The sequence below is a fragment of the Odocoileus virginianus genome, chromosome 9 (assembly GCF_023699985.2).
Source record: "Odocoileus virginianus isolate 20LAN1187 ecotype Illinois chromosome 9, Ovbor_1.2, whole genome shotgun sequence".
In the NCBI taxonomy this organism is placed as follows: domain Eukaryota; kingdom Metazoa; phylum Chordata; class Mammalia; order Artiodactyla; family Cervidae; genus Odocoileus; species Odocoileus virginianus.
In genome coordinates, this window is record NC_069682.1 from 25,569,679 (window position 1) to 25,583,140 (window position 13,462).

The 13,462-nt window shown below is 45.5% G+C and overlaps 1 protein-coding gene across 12 annotated transcripts in view; it reads right to left on the reverse strand.

The window, feature by feature from the left end:
* The window catches only part of BEND7 (BEN domain containing 7), an 86,268-nt gene that overhangs the window by 14,718 nt on the left and 58,088 nt on the right, over positions 1 to 13,462 (reverse strand). The window contains exon 8 of one of the 12 annotated variants that reach the window (XR_002311607.2): positions 10,819 to 11,069. The exons of the other annotated variants lie outside the window; for them this stretch is intronic. The gene's annotated coding sequence lies outside the window, so the exon portion shown is untranslated. The remainder of the gene's footprint in view (positions 1 to 10,818; positions 11,070 to 13,462) is intronic. 12 annotated transcript variants of the gene reach the window in all.

The following is a 13,462-nucleotide window of genomic DNA, read 5'->3' on the forward strand; positions in this document are numbered from 1 at the left end:
CCCAAGAAGGGGCGGGGGGAAGTATATTTCTAAAAGATGTCAGTTCTGCAGTGGTTATTCTCCAAATCCATATGACATTCTTTTGGTGAAGATGGAGCTTGGCAGGGCCCATCCTGCACACCATATCCTGTGCTTCCAAATGAAACTGGCTATAAATGCTAGTAGTTCTACTGAAACTGCTTTTTCTGATTGCTCCACGTCCAAGTGTATTGTCTTATGGGCAGAGAAAATGCTTCCTAGGGGGTCCATTGGCCCCATGACAGAATTCTGCAAGTGTATTAATGTATTTAACTTTTCTGTTGTTAACTCAAAATCAAATGGAGGGGACTTCCCTGTGGTTCAGTGGTTAAGACTTCCAATGCAGGAAGTACAGGTTCGATCCCTGGTCAGGGAGCTAAGACCCCACACGCCTCCAGACCAAAAAACCAAAACACAAAACAGAAGCAATATTGTAAGAGATTCAATACAGACTTTAGAAACGGTCCACATCAAAAAAGAAATCAAATGGAAAATTACACAGAGAGATGATGTTCTCATGGTGATTCCCGCTAACTGGACCAGCGCTCAGTGGATCAATGCAGTTGGGTCTTAGTGAAAGCTCCAATCCTACTTTGAGTCAACTTGTTGCATCCTGAACTAGCAGCAAATAGAGAAGAGCTCCCTGGAAGCACAAAGGAAGCTCTGGGAGTTGTGTGCCAGGACACAACGGAGCAGGACAATTATCTGAGCAAAGGCGCACAGCATGCAACGGTGCACAGGGCGCTGGGGCTGGCACTTCCGCTTCATGCTGCGTTCCTGAGCACTTTTCAACCTGCTCCCCTTGAGGTCAAGGTCTGCCACGTGGCCATGTCACATTGCCTCTTTGGTGTTTAAAACAATGATCATTTTAATGTTTTAAAGGTTTCTTTTAAAAAGAAAGGACAGAGGAAAATGTTGTCAGATTCAACTAACTGTGAACAATTTCTATTGAATAAAAAATAAAATTTTCATTTGAATGAGCAGAGCTAGTGGCACTAGCTTCCACCACCACAGGAAGAGCTCATCCCAAATAAAAGCGTAACTTCAAGCCTCCACGGATAAATGGACAAAGTAGACTTAAGCAAAAAACAATACGGAAAACATTCAAGTAATGTGTAAGCCCCTAAGTTGCAAAACACACTTTATACCTACTAAATTAGCTAAGCGATTAAGATAATACTAATATTGATAAAATTGTGTGGACCTGGTACATGCGAGTTTGACTGTTGGCTTAAACTGGCAAGACCGTTTTGGGAAATAAGATGGCTGTATATGACAAGGGACATAAAACTGTTATTCCTCTGGATTGGTAATCCTACGTCTATAAATTTATCCTAAGTAAACAGTAATGTAAAAGAAGGGGAAAAAGTCATAAACAGTGTGGAATCTGTGGGGGATGGGTCTCAGGACCCACCCGGCTGCCAAAATCCATGGATGCTTAAGTCCCATATGTACAACGTGTATTATATGCATACCACCCATGCACACCTTCCCATATACTTTAAATCATCTCAGGGATGATTTAGAATACTTAACACAATGCAAATACTATGTAAATAGATGCTTGCACTTGGCAAGTTTGTTTTGTTTGGAACTTTCTGGAATTTTCCCCCAAATATTTCTATTGGCAGCTGGTTGAACCTGCAGGTGCAAAGTCCGTGGATGCAGGGGTGGGGTAGGGTGGAGGGGGGCGGTGTACACACATCAACAATCCAGCTGTGCAGGAGGAGATGCAGGGCGGCCCGGGGCGGGTAGCTATGTCTGTGGGGGAGCACGGATGCCTTTGAGGAATGTGCATAGTCATAGAGTTGGGGTGGCGCTAGTGAAGACAGAAGGGATGATAGAACAGATGGGGAACTGGCATTTCTGGAGACTCACATGACTTGTAAATCCAGGAGGAGGGATTGTGAGGGGATGGGCCAGATGCATCAGGCACGGTTTGAGACACGCTGAGTTTGGGGCATCTGTGGAGCCCCCATGGGGGACGGCTGGCAGTTGTTTCAACACAGATGCCTGTAGTTCAGGGAAGGGGTCTCTGCCCAAGGTGTAGACTTCAAGGGCACAAACGTGTGTGGTTGTTAAAACGACAAGAGAAAACACAGTGGGCAGGGAGAAGGTTTCAACAGAGGGCTGGGCAAGCACAGAACAGCAGGAACCCCTGGGGTCTGAGGGAGGCTAAGGCATAGAGCCCAGGGAGCAGCTGGGAAGCATGGTCTGGTGCAGGTGGGAGTGTGTGAATACACTACAGGGGAGAGACCCACAGTCCCCGGTGCAGAAGAGCCAGGAAAGAGGTGTGGAGAGGGTCCCTGGCAGCAGGCAAGGACGTGGGGAGGGTGACCAGAGATAGCACTCTCCAAACACCACGTTTGTGGGAGCGGGGAAGAAGAGGAGAAGGAAGGCTGGGGTGGGGGAAGGCAGGCAGCACTGTTGGAGGGGGTAGGATCCAGAGAGGAGGAGGGAACAATCAGAGGAACCATATACCAGAGAAACTGGGGGCTGGGATCCTGGAGAGAGAGGGGTGACCCTCGACCAGAATCAGGAGGAGAACTTCCTCCTCTGAACCCAGAGAAGGGGGAGACAGGGGTGGATTCAGAAGTGGTCAGAGGTGGTCATCACCGCCCCTGAGGCCTCACTGGACCTGGCAGTGAGGGGTGGGGAGAGTGCGGGAACATCTGGAATTGTAAGGCAGTGAGGATGCAGGGTGCTGAGCAGGAGGGCCGCGTGCTTGTGGTGGCAACCGCAGGGCAGGCGTTTTCTCCAGGGCACTTGGCAGCTCCTCGTCCGGAGAGGAGATGGCGATGGGAAGGCTGGTCTAGGGTTACGAATTTGCTGGCTGGTTTTGGCAAAGGTACAGGATATAAAGGACAGCATTGAAGATGTTGGTGAAGATGCCTGCTCCCCTCCCCCGGAATGAATTACTGCTTCCTTCATCCATTTTCCTTTCCACCCAAATCTAGGAAGCAAGTGAAGCCAGAAAATAGTTCAGACTTGGGACGATCTAAGAGACCAGGGAAGGGAAATCTCAGTGGGGTTGGCAAGGAAGTGCCAGGGAGAAAGGGTAGCAGGACGTGTGGTAAGTGGTGTAGGGCTGAAGCGGAGGTTGAGAGCCAGTGTGGACAAGGTCTGGACACTCTAGCTCTAGGCGGTCATGTGAATGGTGAGGTTTTCCCAGATGCCAGCAGGACCTGGGGGAGAGAGGATGATGCGGAGTGGTGCTGATGTAAAGTCTGTATCCCAACTCCCAAATGAGAGGAAGAGGAGGCAGAATTAAGGTCCAGGGAAAACATCAACAGACTGCCCACCACAGGATGCATGGGCCATGCAAGTAGGCAGGCTCCACCTGGGAGACAGGCAGAGGGGACAATATCCTAGGGGTGGGGCTGCCTGCGAGTCTCCTCTACCAGACTGTAGACAACTTCAGGGGCCTACGTCTTATCTCCCTAAAAGCACCTACTGCAATGCCCCCAACTAAGAGCCCCATAAACGTCTGAAGGATAAACAAACATACTTTCTGCTTTTGTTTCTGACAGAAGTAAATACAACAGCTCAGACATTTAGGCCAATTGGAGGAGCAAGGCCTATTTGAATTAGCAGAAAGTCTTAATGGCACATATTTAAAGTAACCAGGTTTTATTATAGTCAAATACCCACAATGACATTTCTTATTGTGACACTTCTTAATCAGAGCTGCAGAAAGGTTCTTGAAATCCTGTTTGAACAACTAGAAAAAAGTACCTGTATTTGGCACCCTAGTAGTTTATAAGAAAATTGTACCACAAAATGATTGAGTGTACCATCTTACAGGTAAACATCTCCCTCCTTCCCTGTAATGTTATTTATGTAATTAATTTCCATGGCAACCCCTCTCTTCCTAGACTGGGAAATGCATGCATCCAAATTAGCCCAGATTAGGAAGTAAAGATTTGAAATAAACCAAATAGATTTGGATTATGCCAACATCAAAGTGATTCCCGGCAGATGCATGTGTCAACGAGCAAGTTCAGGAGTAGAGGGAAGGCCCCCTACTGTGTGGGTGGCATCTAAGGGGATCTTTCTAATCTCATCCTGAGCGCAAGTATTCTGCTGCGTGTTCAAAAGGCAACAATTGCTGGCTATTTTTTTCTCCTTTCAGCAAAAGCTTATCTGCTTTCAATCACAAGAGACCAGGGAACTCTCTGCCTCCTGGGTCTGCATCTGAGAACTTTGAAGGCAAACCATTAGGCTTTCGGGGAAAAAATACATCTACAAACAATTATTTCCACTGAGCATATTACTGACGTTCTCATTTCTGGCTTACCCCCAAACTTAAAAGAAACTTTTAACTAGAATCTACGTACAGAGGACGAAATCCTATTCCTTGTGACATGGGTAGATGAGGCCTCAGAAAGGGGCCAAAGGTTTGTGGGTGGATTGATCTGAAAACATTCCATATGCTATGTGGATAGGTATTGGGTAAGCAGAACATATTTTTGCTATCTGAATCTATAGCTAAAGGTCAAGCTATTACCCTGCTAACAGTTTCATTAGGAGTAATGATGTGAAAAGAGGTATTGCAGTAATGCGTTGGGCTTCCTACTATGCTAATAGTGGGTCATTAAGAATCAGAGGAGAACAATTTGCACTTATCCTCAGAATGCAATAGGTCCTGAAAAGAAATTTCCCTTCTCTCCTAGTTTAATATATCAAGGGGAAGCGAGGGATGATTTTACACAAGTCCAAATTATCTGAACAAGTGGATTAAGGCCAACCATTAAACTGAATACAACTGTGGAAGCATCTACTCTGCTTAACATCATCTGAGGTCCCAAGGCACAAAGATGCATGAAGTCGCCAGGGAAATGACAAAGGTTCAATTTGATCTGTACGCAAATAAGGACTTTTCTCAGATGCCTGCATTCATTCAAACCCTGCCCTTTAATTGTGCATCAATAATGAATAAGCTAAGCGGATCCTTCCCTGGGAACCCGGCATCTGATGTCATTACCAGTGAACACAGTGTGTGGCGTGTGTCTGGATGTGACGGGGGAACAGGTCAGATCAGCCATGTTCCCCAAACAGCTGTCTGTTCATGTGATAGTTTCTACAGCAGTGGTCCCCAACCTTCTTGGCACCAGGGACCAGTTTCTTGGAAGACAATTTTTCCATGGACCCGGTGGGGGGGTGGGGTGATGGTTTTGGGATGATTCAAGTACTTTACATTTTGGGGCATGTTCTTCTATTATTACATCAGCTCAGATCATCAGGCATTAGATCCCAGAGGTTGGGGACCCTTGTTCTAGAGGGCTCTCCATATGCGATTTTCTGGCCCTCTGCACTGGGAAAAGCAGGGCACGGTACAGGTGTTGAAAGAAAGCCCCTGGATCACACAGACAATGTAATGAAGCAGGAGAAGACTTGGGGAGCTTTCATTTCACCATGAAATTCACCATGAATAACTTTAGGCAGCCCTGAGAGCCTACTTCTGATTGGCAGACTTAGTGTAAACTTCTGATCAGAAAAACAAGCAGAAATCAAGGTTTACATCAATCAGAACTGAAAGTGGAGTCCTCGTTAGATCTGCCAAACTCCTGGACCTTGTGAGGGGCTGGGGACTGAGGGTGAGAAAGACAGCTGTCCGCAGCAGGGTCCTGGGGATGTGCAAGCGGGGAGGAAGCTTGGGACCAGCCCCAGAGGAGAGGTGGACAAGCCGACCAGGTTTCCCTGCAGGCTGCTTGCGCCCACATCCACCCACCTAAGTGAGGATAGGCCAGCCAGCACCCCAGCCCACAACCAACCGTTCCCTCTTTCCTTTGCCTCTTTCCAAGCTATGATTTGAAACTCCGCATGTGCTGAGCACCATCTGTCTCATTTAAGCTTGGCAGGAGCCTGGTGGCACAGGTATTGTGATCCTATCTCTTTTGTGAGGACAAGCTGAAAGTTCAGGCAGGTTAAATAACTGGCGCAAGGTGGCACAGCTAATAGGGATTATTTTCCATATAAGTTATTTAATTTTTAAGGCAGTCATGAAATTAAAAGACGCTTGTTCCTCGGAAGAAAAGTTGTGACAAACCTAGACAATGTATTAAAAAGCAGAGACATCTCTTTGCTGACAAAGGTCTAGCCAAAGCTATGGTTTTTCCAGTAGTCACGTATGAATGCGAGAGTTGGACCATAAAGAAGGCTGAGCACCGAAGAATTGACGCTTTCAAACTGGAGCTGAAGAAGACTCTTGAGAGTCTCTTGGACAGCAAGGAGATCAAACCAGTCAATCCTAAAGGAAAACGATCCTGAGTATCCATTGGAAGGACTGATGCTGAAGCTGAAGCTCCAGTACTTTGGCCATCTGATGTGAAGAGCCGACTCATTGGAAAAGATGCTAACGCTTGGAAAGGTTGAGGGCAGAAGGGGGCGGTAGAGGATGACATGGTTGGATGGTATCCCTCAATCAATGGACATGATTTTCAGCAAGCTCCGGGAAATAGTGAAGGACAGGGAAGCCTGGCATGCTGCAGTCCATAGGGTTGCAAAGAGTTGGACACGACTTAGCGATTGAACAACAATGAGCACACAGATTCTGGAAAAGAGCAGTGGCTGACTTCTCCATAGGAACGAATCTATAGCTGAGGTAATGCTTACGTGTGACAGCTGTGAATGCTGATGGTACTTTCACCCACACAAGACAGAGGCACGCTGCCATGGGGTGGGAGACCCCTCCCCGGGTCCGCGGGGTCACGCCTCCCCCTCCAGATCAAGGGGCCCGGGTGGCCTTGGTAAGGAATGGGGAGGGACACAGCCTCGGGTAGCTTGGGTGCATAGCAAGGATGAAACAAGACATATGCAGAACAAAGATGGAAAGACTATGCCACACAGACCTGCATTCAAAGAATGACCTAAGGCTGTACCTGAGGATGAAGAAACAGAATGTGGGAGGAAAGAATAGGAAGGGGGAGGAGAAAAAAAGAGGACAGGACCTGCAGGATATTAAGAATTACAGCAATGCCAAACTAATGAAAACTGTGTAGGACTGGCTCAGAGGCAGATAAAAGACCAAATGTAAACATGGAAAAGGGGCGATTAATGACAGAGCTGGATTACAATTCACGTTAAAAAAAAAAAAGAGTATGGTGTTAAAATAACTGACGACCCATAGGAAAAAAACACATTCACTCCCTCCCTCAAATTTTATAGCAAAGGTAAATTCCAGATGGATAAAAGACTTGAATATGAAAGAGAAAACTTGAAAACTTTGTTGGGGAAAAAAAAAAAGAACATCATTACATAATCAGGGCAGGGAGGACTTCTTAAAAAGGGCACAAGAAATGCACAAGGAATAAAGTAATCCATCTGACTGCTAATTCTAAACTCTGGTATGATAAAGGTCAGAAGTTTCTACAAGTTGGAAAATAAGAAAAAATATTTTAAACACCTGAAACAGAGGAAAGAATTCATGCAAGTCAACAAGGAACCAACAACCTGATGGGAAACACAGGAAAAGGATGGATGTTCACAGGCAAATAACCAAATAGTAATAAATATGAAATGATGCTCAACCTCATTACTTATTGGGGAACCCCCCCCCCTCAGGTGCTACTTGAGACCCATCTGACTGACAAAAGTCAAATTTGTTAATACCAGATGTCAGTGAAAATAAGGAAAAATGGGATTTTGGATCCATTGCTGGGGGATGTCTAAACCATACTGTTGGCATTAGAGAGCTGTTGGACAAACCTTAGTGGTGATGACAACACTTCTACCCTGAGACTTAGTTCCACTGCCTACTGCATACCGCCTTCCACAGAAAATCAAGAGCAAGGAGGACCAACATAACTGTCTATGAACAGAAGACTGGGGAAAGAAAGTGCTTTATTTATACAGGGGTGAGCAGTTAAAAGGAATAAACTAGATTTATAATGTACTGATATGGATCAGTTTGAGGAAAAAAAGACACAAACTTGCAAAAAAAGTATGGTATGAAGCCATGTATGTACACTCACAAATTCCCAAAGTAGTAAATGTGATGAATGGATACATACTTGAGCAGTAAAGATGAAAAAAATGAATGGGGAAGATTCATACCAACTTCACGATACTCTGGAACAGGAGGGAGAAAGAGCAAGAGAGTCTGGTGGAGGAACATTTTGATTCTTAAAAAATTAAGGAGCGAGGGTGGGGTATGAAGTAAGTCTAACATCTGTTTTCGATCTCGGTGGTAAGACAGAGAGAAAAGGAATCTTGGAAAATATCTTCAACACATTCAAGATGAAGAAGAATGTATTATTTCCACTTTTGACCTCAAGACTACTTACTGCTAATTCAGACAAATGCTGTTTGTATATCAGTCTATGAACAGATCAGACAATGTCTCCTAGGATGAGGCCATGGAAATACCAGTGCTGAAGGGTCTCAAGATCATGCCTTACACATACTCTCTCTTGCAATGAGCATCAGAAGCTTTCCGTAAAAGAGAGCCAGCAGGGACTTCTCTGGTGGTTCAGTGATTAAGACTCTGAGCTTCCACCACAGGGAACATGAGTTCGATCCCTGGTCAGTGAACTAAGATCCTGCACGCTATGCAGCATGGCCAAAATATAAATAAAAGAGACCCAGGAGAAGTCTGGGTGATTTGCCTGCTAGAAATAACAGGTGAAGGCAGAAATCCATCATCCTGCAGGTCTCAGCTGAAGTGTGACCTTCTCAGGAAGGGCCTCCCTGAGTTGGTTAACCAATGGTTTTTAAATCATACCATCTAGTGATCATCTGGATTATCGATAAGCGCAGAGATCACAGCTCTCTTGTTAGTGGCTGGCACATGACAGGCAGCATAACTGCATGGTTGGTGGAAGAATAAATCAGAGAAACTCTTTTTTTCAGGTCTGTGACTTAACTCAAAAGAACTGAAGGAAGAATTCTTCAGTAAATAGTCATCAGTTTTGAAAGACACTGAGTTCCCGAGTTCATCTGGGGTTTGATTTAACAAGAGAGAGCTTAAGTGTATCAACAAACACACCTAAATGTGAAGTCTTCAGGTTAGGAGGAAAGTTAAAGCAGTCATGCAAACAATAATGTGTTTACTGATGAGATCAGAATATCATACTGAACTGCATATGTAGGAGCCTGCAGGGCAGGCAGCTGGCTCAGCAGAGTCATAGCTGACCACAACGACCATGGAATACTTTGTCCTCGGTGCTGGGCCTTCCACGGGGCGGGAACTTCTAGGTGGTTGTTGTAATGAAGAAGACTCTGGATAGCCATAAAACCGATTTCTGGACATATTTTTTAATTATGAGAATTTGGATAAATTTACTGAAGGTGGCTCGAGTGGTAAAGAACCTGCCTGCCAAGAGACACGGGTTCGATCCCTTGGTCAGGAAGATCCCCTGGAGGGGGAAATGGCAACTCACTCCAGTATTCTTGCCTGGAGAATGCCATGGGCAGAGGAGCCTGGCGGGCCACAGTCCATGGGGTGGCAGAGGCGGACAAAGCTGAAGCGACTTAGCAGCACTGAACCACAGAATTTCTGAATTGGAAGCAAGTTGAAAAATTAGCCAAGTCACACTTTGTTTTTTTCAGGAGAAGGCAGTGTCTCAAGACCTTACATGGCAGTTGGGAGTAATTCTACATCCCATGATGCTCCTTTCATTGTCCCCAAACTGGTGGGACTTGGAGGTTAGAACAGTCTTGGGGAATCACAGCGATTCTCAAAGATCAGAGGCCAGAGAAGCGTCTAGAGGAAAAGAACTAGATTCCTTGTCTCTTTTTTTAAAATTTGGCTTTGGCTACAGTGGTGTCTGTGTCTAAGAGGAAGTGCCTCTAGTGGTGTCTTACATTAAACAAATTTAATTTTTATTTACTTTTATCTAAGGAAGTCCTCAAGGGCTTCCCTGGTTGCTCAGCAGTAAAGAACCCTCCTGCAATGCAGGAGATGCCAGAGACATGGTTTCCATCCCTGGGTCAGGAAGATCCCTTGGAGGAGGAAATGGTAACCCACTCCAGTATTCTTGCCTGGAAAATCCCATGGACAGAGGAGCCTGTGGGCTATAGGCCTTGGGGTCCTAAAAAGTTGGACATGAGCGTGCACACGCGCACACACATGAGGAACCCCTCAGTAGGGCTCATCTATATCACAACTAGTGAGAAGTGTAACACTTTTCTTTGGCTTGTGGTGCAGCACGTGGCCACATGTTCACTTACTGTGCTGTGTGTTTCAAGGGGATGAATTGTATCTGCTAAATATTAAGGTCTGGTGAATAGCAAACTTTGACCTAATGGTGTTTCACTATGTACCCCCCTTTTTTGGTAAAGAGAAACGTTTCAAGATCATAGATGAAATTCTGCTTGGAAGGCACCCTAGAAATAATATAACTCCTTTACTTCATAGATCAGAAACTGAGAGGCTTGGGTGAAATGAAATTTAAAATCTCAGGAATCATCAGCTCAGATAGTTGGGCAGTGGCATAAATCACGCGTCCACTGAGTAGCTAAGCATTGCTTAGCATTGCTTCTATGTGTATCTGTTCTTCATAGAAACAAATGAGGGGAAAGTGCTGAGTTTTCCTCTTGGTTTTTAAAGCTAGGATTCGTGGCTTGTGAACTTTCGAAGTCATTCCATGAGGTCCTGAGTGCGCCCGCTGGCCAGTTAATAGTCACAGGACCAGAACGAGTGATGACATATTTGGGAAGCTCAAGGACCATTCTGTCCCTTACCACCACCGAAATTCAGAGACGGCCGAGATGGGAAGGACAAGAATGATGAGCTGTGAGAGCAGAGGGGGTGCTGAGGTCTCGCCCATGGGGATCAGGTCATCAGAGCAACACACTCACCCCATCCCTGCCTCCATCCGCCCGTGGCTGATGTTGCAAGTGAGCATGGCAGTGAAGATGCTGGGCGTTAGGACAGGGCTGATGCCTCGGAGCTGGGGTTCTATTTCCTCTTCTTTCTTAACGGTGAACAACTCCCTTCTAATTGAGATCAGCTTAAGGAAATTTGGGAGTTATGTTGAGATTGACAAGAGGAAGTTCTCAATCTTTCAGTACTCTCTTTTTGAGCCACCGAGGTGCCGTGATGACGGATGCTAAGGAAACACAGGGATGGATAAGTATACTGACATTATCAAGAAGTCTTGAGATGGTAAAAGACAGAAAATGGCACATTTAGCTTGCTTTGGGATTCAATTTGGGAGTTTATTTAAAATCAAAATCCCATGAGGAAATTATTACACTTTACCTTTTGGAGATGATTACTTTCTGGTGTGAATGAAAGTGGGAAAAACTACACTTCCTCTATTGCATACTGTGGCGGCTGCTCTTTGATATATAATGATAATTCATGCTTTCAGAGCCTCCACAGAATACAAATTAGGTTTTCTATTCAGGATTGCTTTGATGGTTTTGACTGACAAGATTTATACCATCCTCAACTCCTCTATACCACCTGATTTGTCTGTTACTGTTGTTTCTTCTATCTTCAAACTTATAATTCTGCCTTCTCTAACTTCAGTGGCTCTCTTCAAACTGGTCATAGAGAAGTTGTGTGCTTACCTTGAATTCATGTGGGGTAGAGTAGTTTTGATTTTTAAGACACCAGCTTTTTCAGTGAGGATGAACTGACTGCCTGATTCCCTCCATCCATCTTTCCTTCCTTCCTGCATTTATTGATCATTAACTGCATTTCACATGCCACGAAACATGCAAAGCAAATATTCCCCATGTAAGATTTGCCCTCTAGGCGCTCACTGTCTTGGGAAGATAAGATGTCCAAGCACAAGTAGGATGACCAAAGATCCTGATTTTCACTGGAGAGTTCAAAATGCCTGTTTACCCAGTGAAGTGATTAACAGCACCATGTTCACTCTCAAAGGGTTCCAATTTGGGCAATAAATGATAGAGCCATCCTCCACCTAAACCATGAGTAGCAAAGCTAAGGGTTAGGACGTACGCTTAAGCTGTATAAATGTAACTTGTGTGCTATAGGAGTGAAGAGAAAGGAAAAATGGATGGAGGCTCAGGCACCAGGAAGAGAGTCTCAGCGTCAAGGTAATGAGACCTGGGCTGGACTAAGAAGAACGGGCAGGATTTGTCTACAAAGGGAGAAGAGCATCATAGCCTGGGGAACACAGCGAGGCTCAAAGTCTGAGATAAGCAAGTGATGCTTAAGGAACAGTGTCAGTGCTGGGCTGGTTCACCAGGTAGGAGCTTGGGGGGAATGTGGTCAAGCTCCGGGGAGTCTGGGGAAAGGCTAGAGTTTGCACTTGATTTAACAGGCAAAGAGGAGGTAGGAAAAATGCCACGGACTCTTACAAGTGGCTGTTAGTATACTGTTAGTACAACCTAGATGAAGAGTGAGGGGTAGGAAGTATATTTAGAAAGTGTTTCTGCAGAACTTCAGGGTCAAAGTGATAGACAGCTGGACTAGGATGGTGTCAGAGAAGCTGAGAGCAGTGAACGGGAGAGAAAGGACAGAAAGCACTGATAGGACTGGGTTGTGATCAGACCCAGTGATCAGTGGCAGAAAGGAAAAAATGGCATTCATGATGTCTGAGCTTTCAAACTTGAAAAGCAGGAGAATGCTGATGCTGCTGTCAATAATGGTGTGTCTGGTGGTCCAGTGGTTAAGACTCTGTGCTTCCACTGCAGGGATTGTGGGTTTGATGCCTGGTCGGGGAACTAAGATCCTGCATGCCAAGTGGTACAGCCAAAAAAAAAAAAAATTCCTGCCAGGGAATGTTAGTGTAAGAAGGTCCAAGCCACCTTTCAGGTGAGGCACACATGGGTAAGAAGGACCAACCCTGACTCTAGAAAGAGGCCAGGACATGTCCCCACATCTTGTAGTGGTTAGGTTGGATGGCCTGCATGCCTTGGTTCCTGCTGTCACCTGTCTCCTTTTGCACCTGGCTTCCATTCACATTTCTAATTAAGATTTTCCCCTACTTAGTTGTAGATGGCTAAGCTGCTTCCATGTGGGATGGGTGGTGATGGAGCGGTGTTGGGACTCTTGTATGTAACATAAGGCCTGCTGGATGGGCTCTGTGATCAAAGGCAAAGGGTTGACAAGGGGACACTACGGTTCTGAGAAATACCAGGAGCTGATGATGGAGAAGCATCATAATCAAAACAAATGCCAGAAGGGAGAAAGAAGATCCTAGAAACACAGTCAGCGAAACAGAGACTTGACTAAAGGGAGAGTCAGTGCAAAAACCTGACTAATTCCAAGAGGCAGCGTCTTTCTCTAAGACAGCTGCAGCCAGGCTTGCTGTTATATGGAGATGTCTTCCAGGCACCCACAATCCATGACAGCTTTCAGTTCAATTTTAAATAAAGGCCCGTGGATTTTGAGGCATTTTCTTAATGGAAACTGACATGTATCCTAGGTTTTTTGTGAGCTGACCACCAGTCCCTGGTACCACAGTGACAGCAAATATCCCACGATCACTGCATAGACATCTGTGGGGCAGCTGTCCAAGCGGAC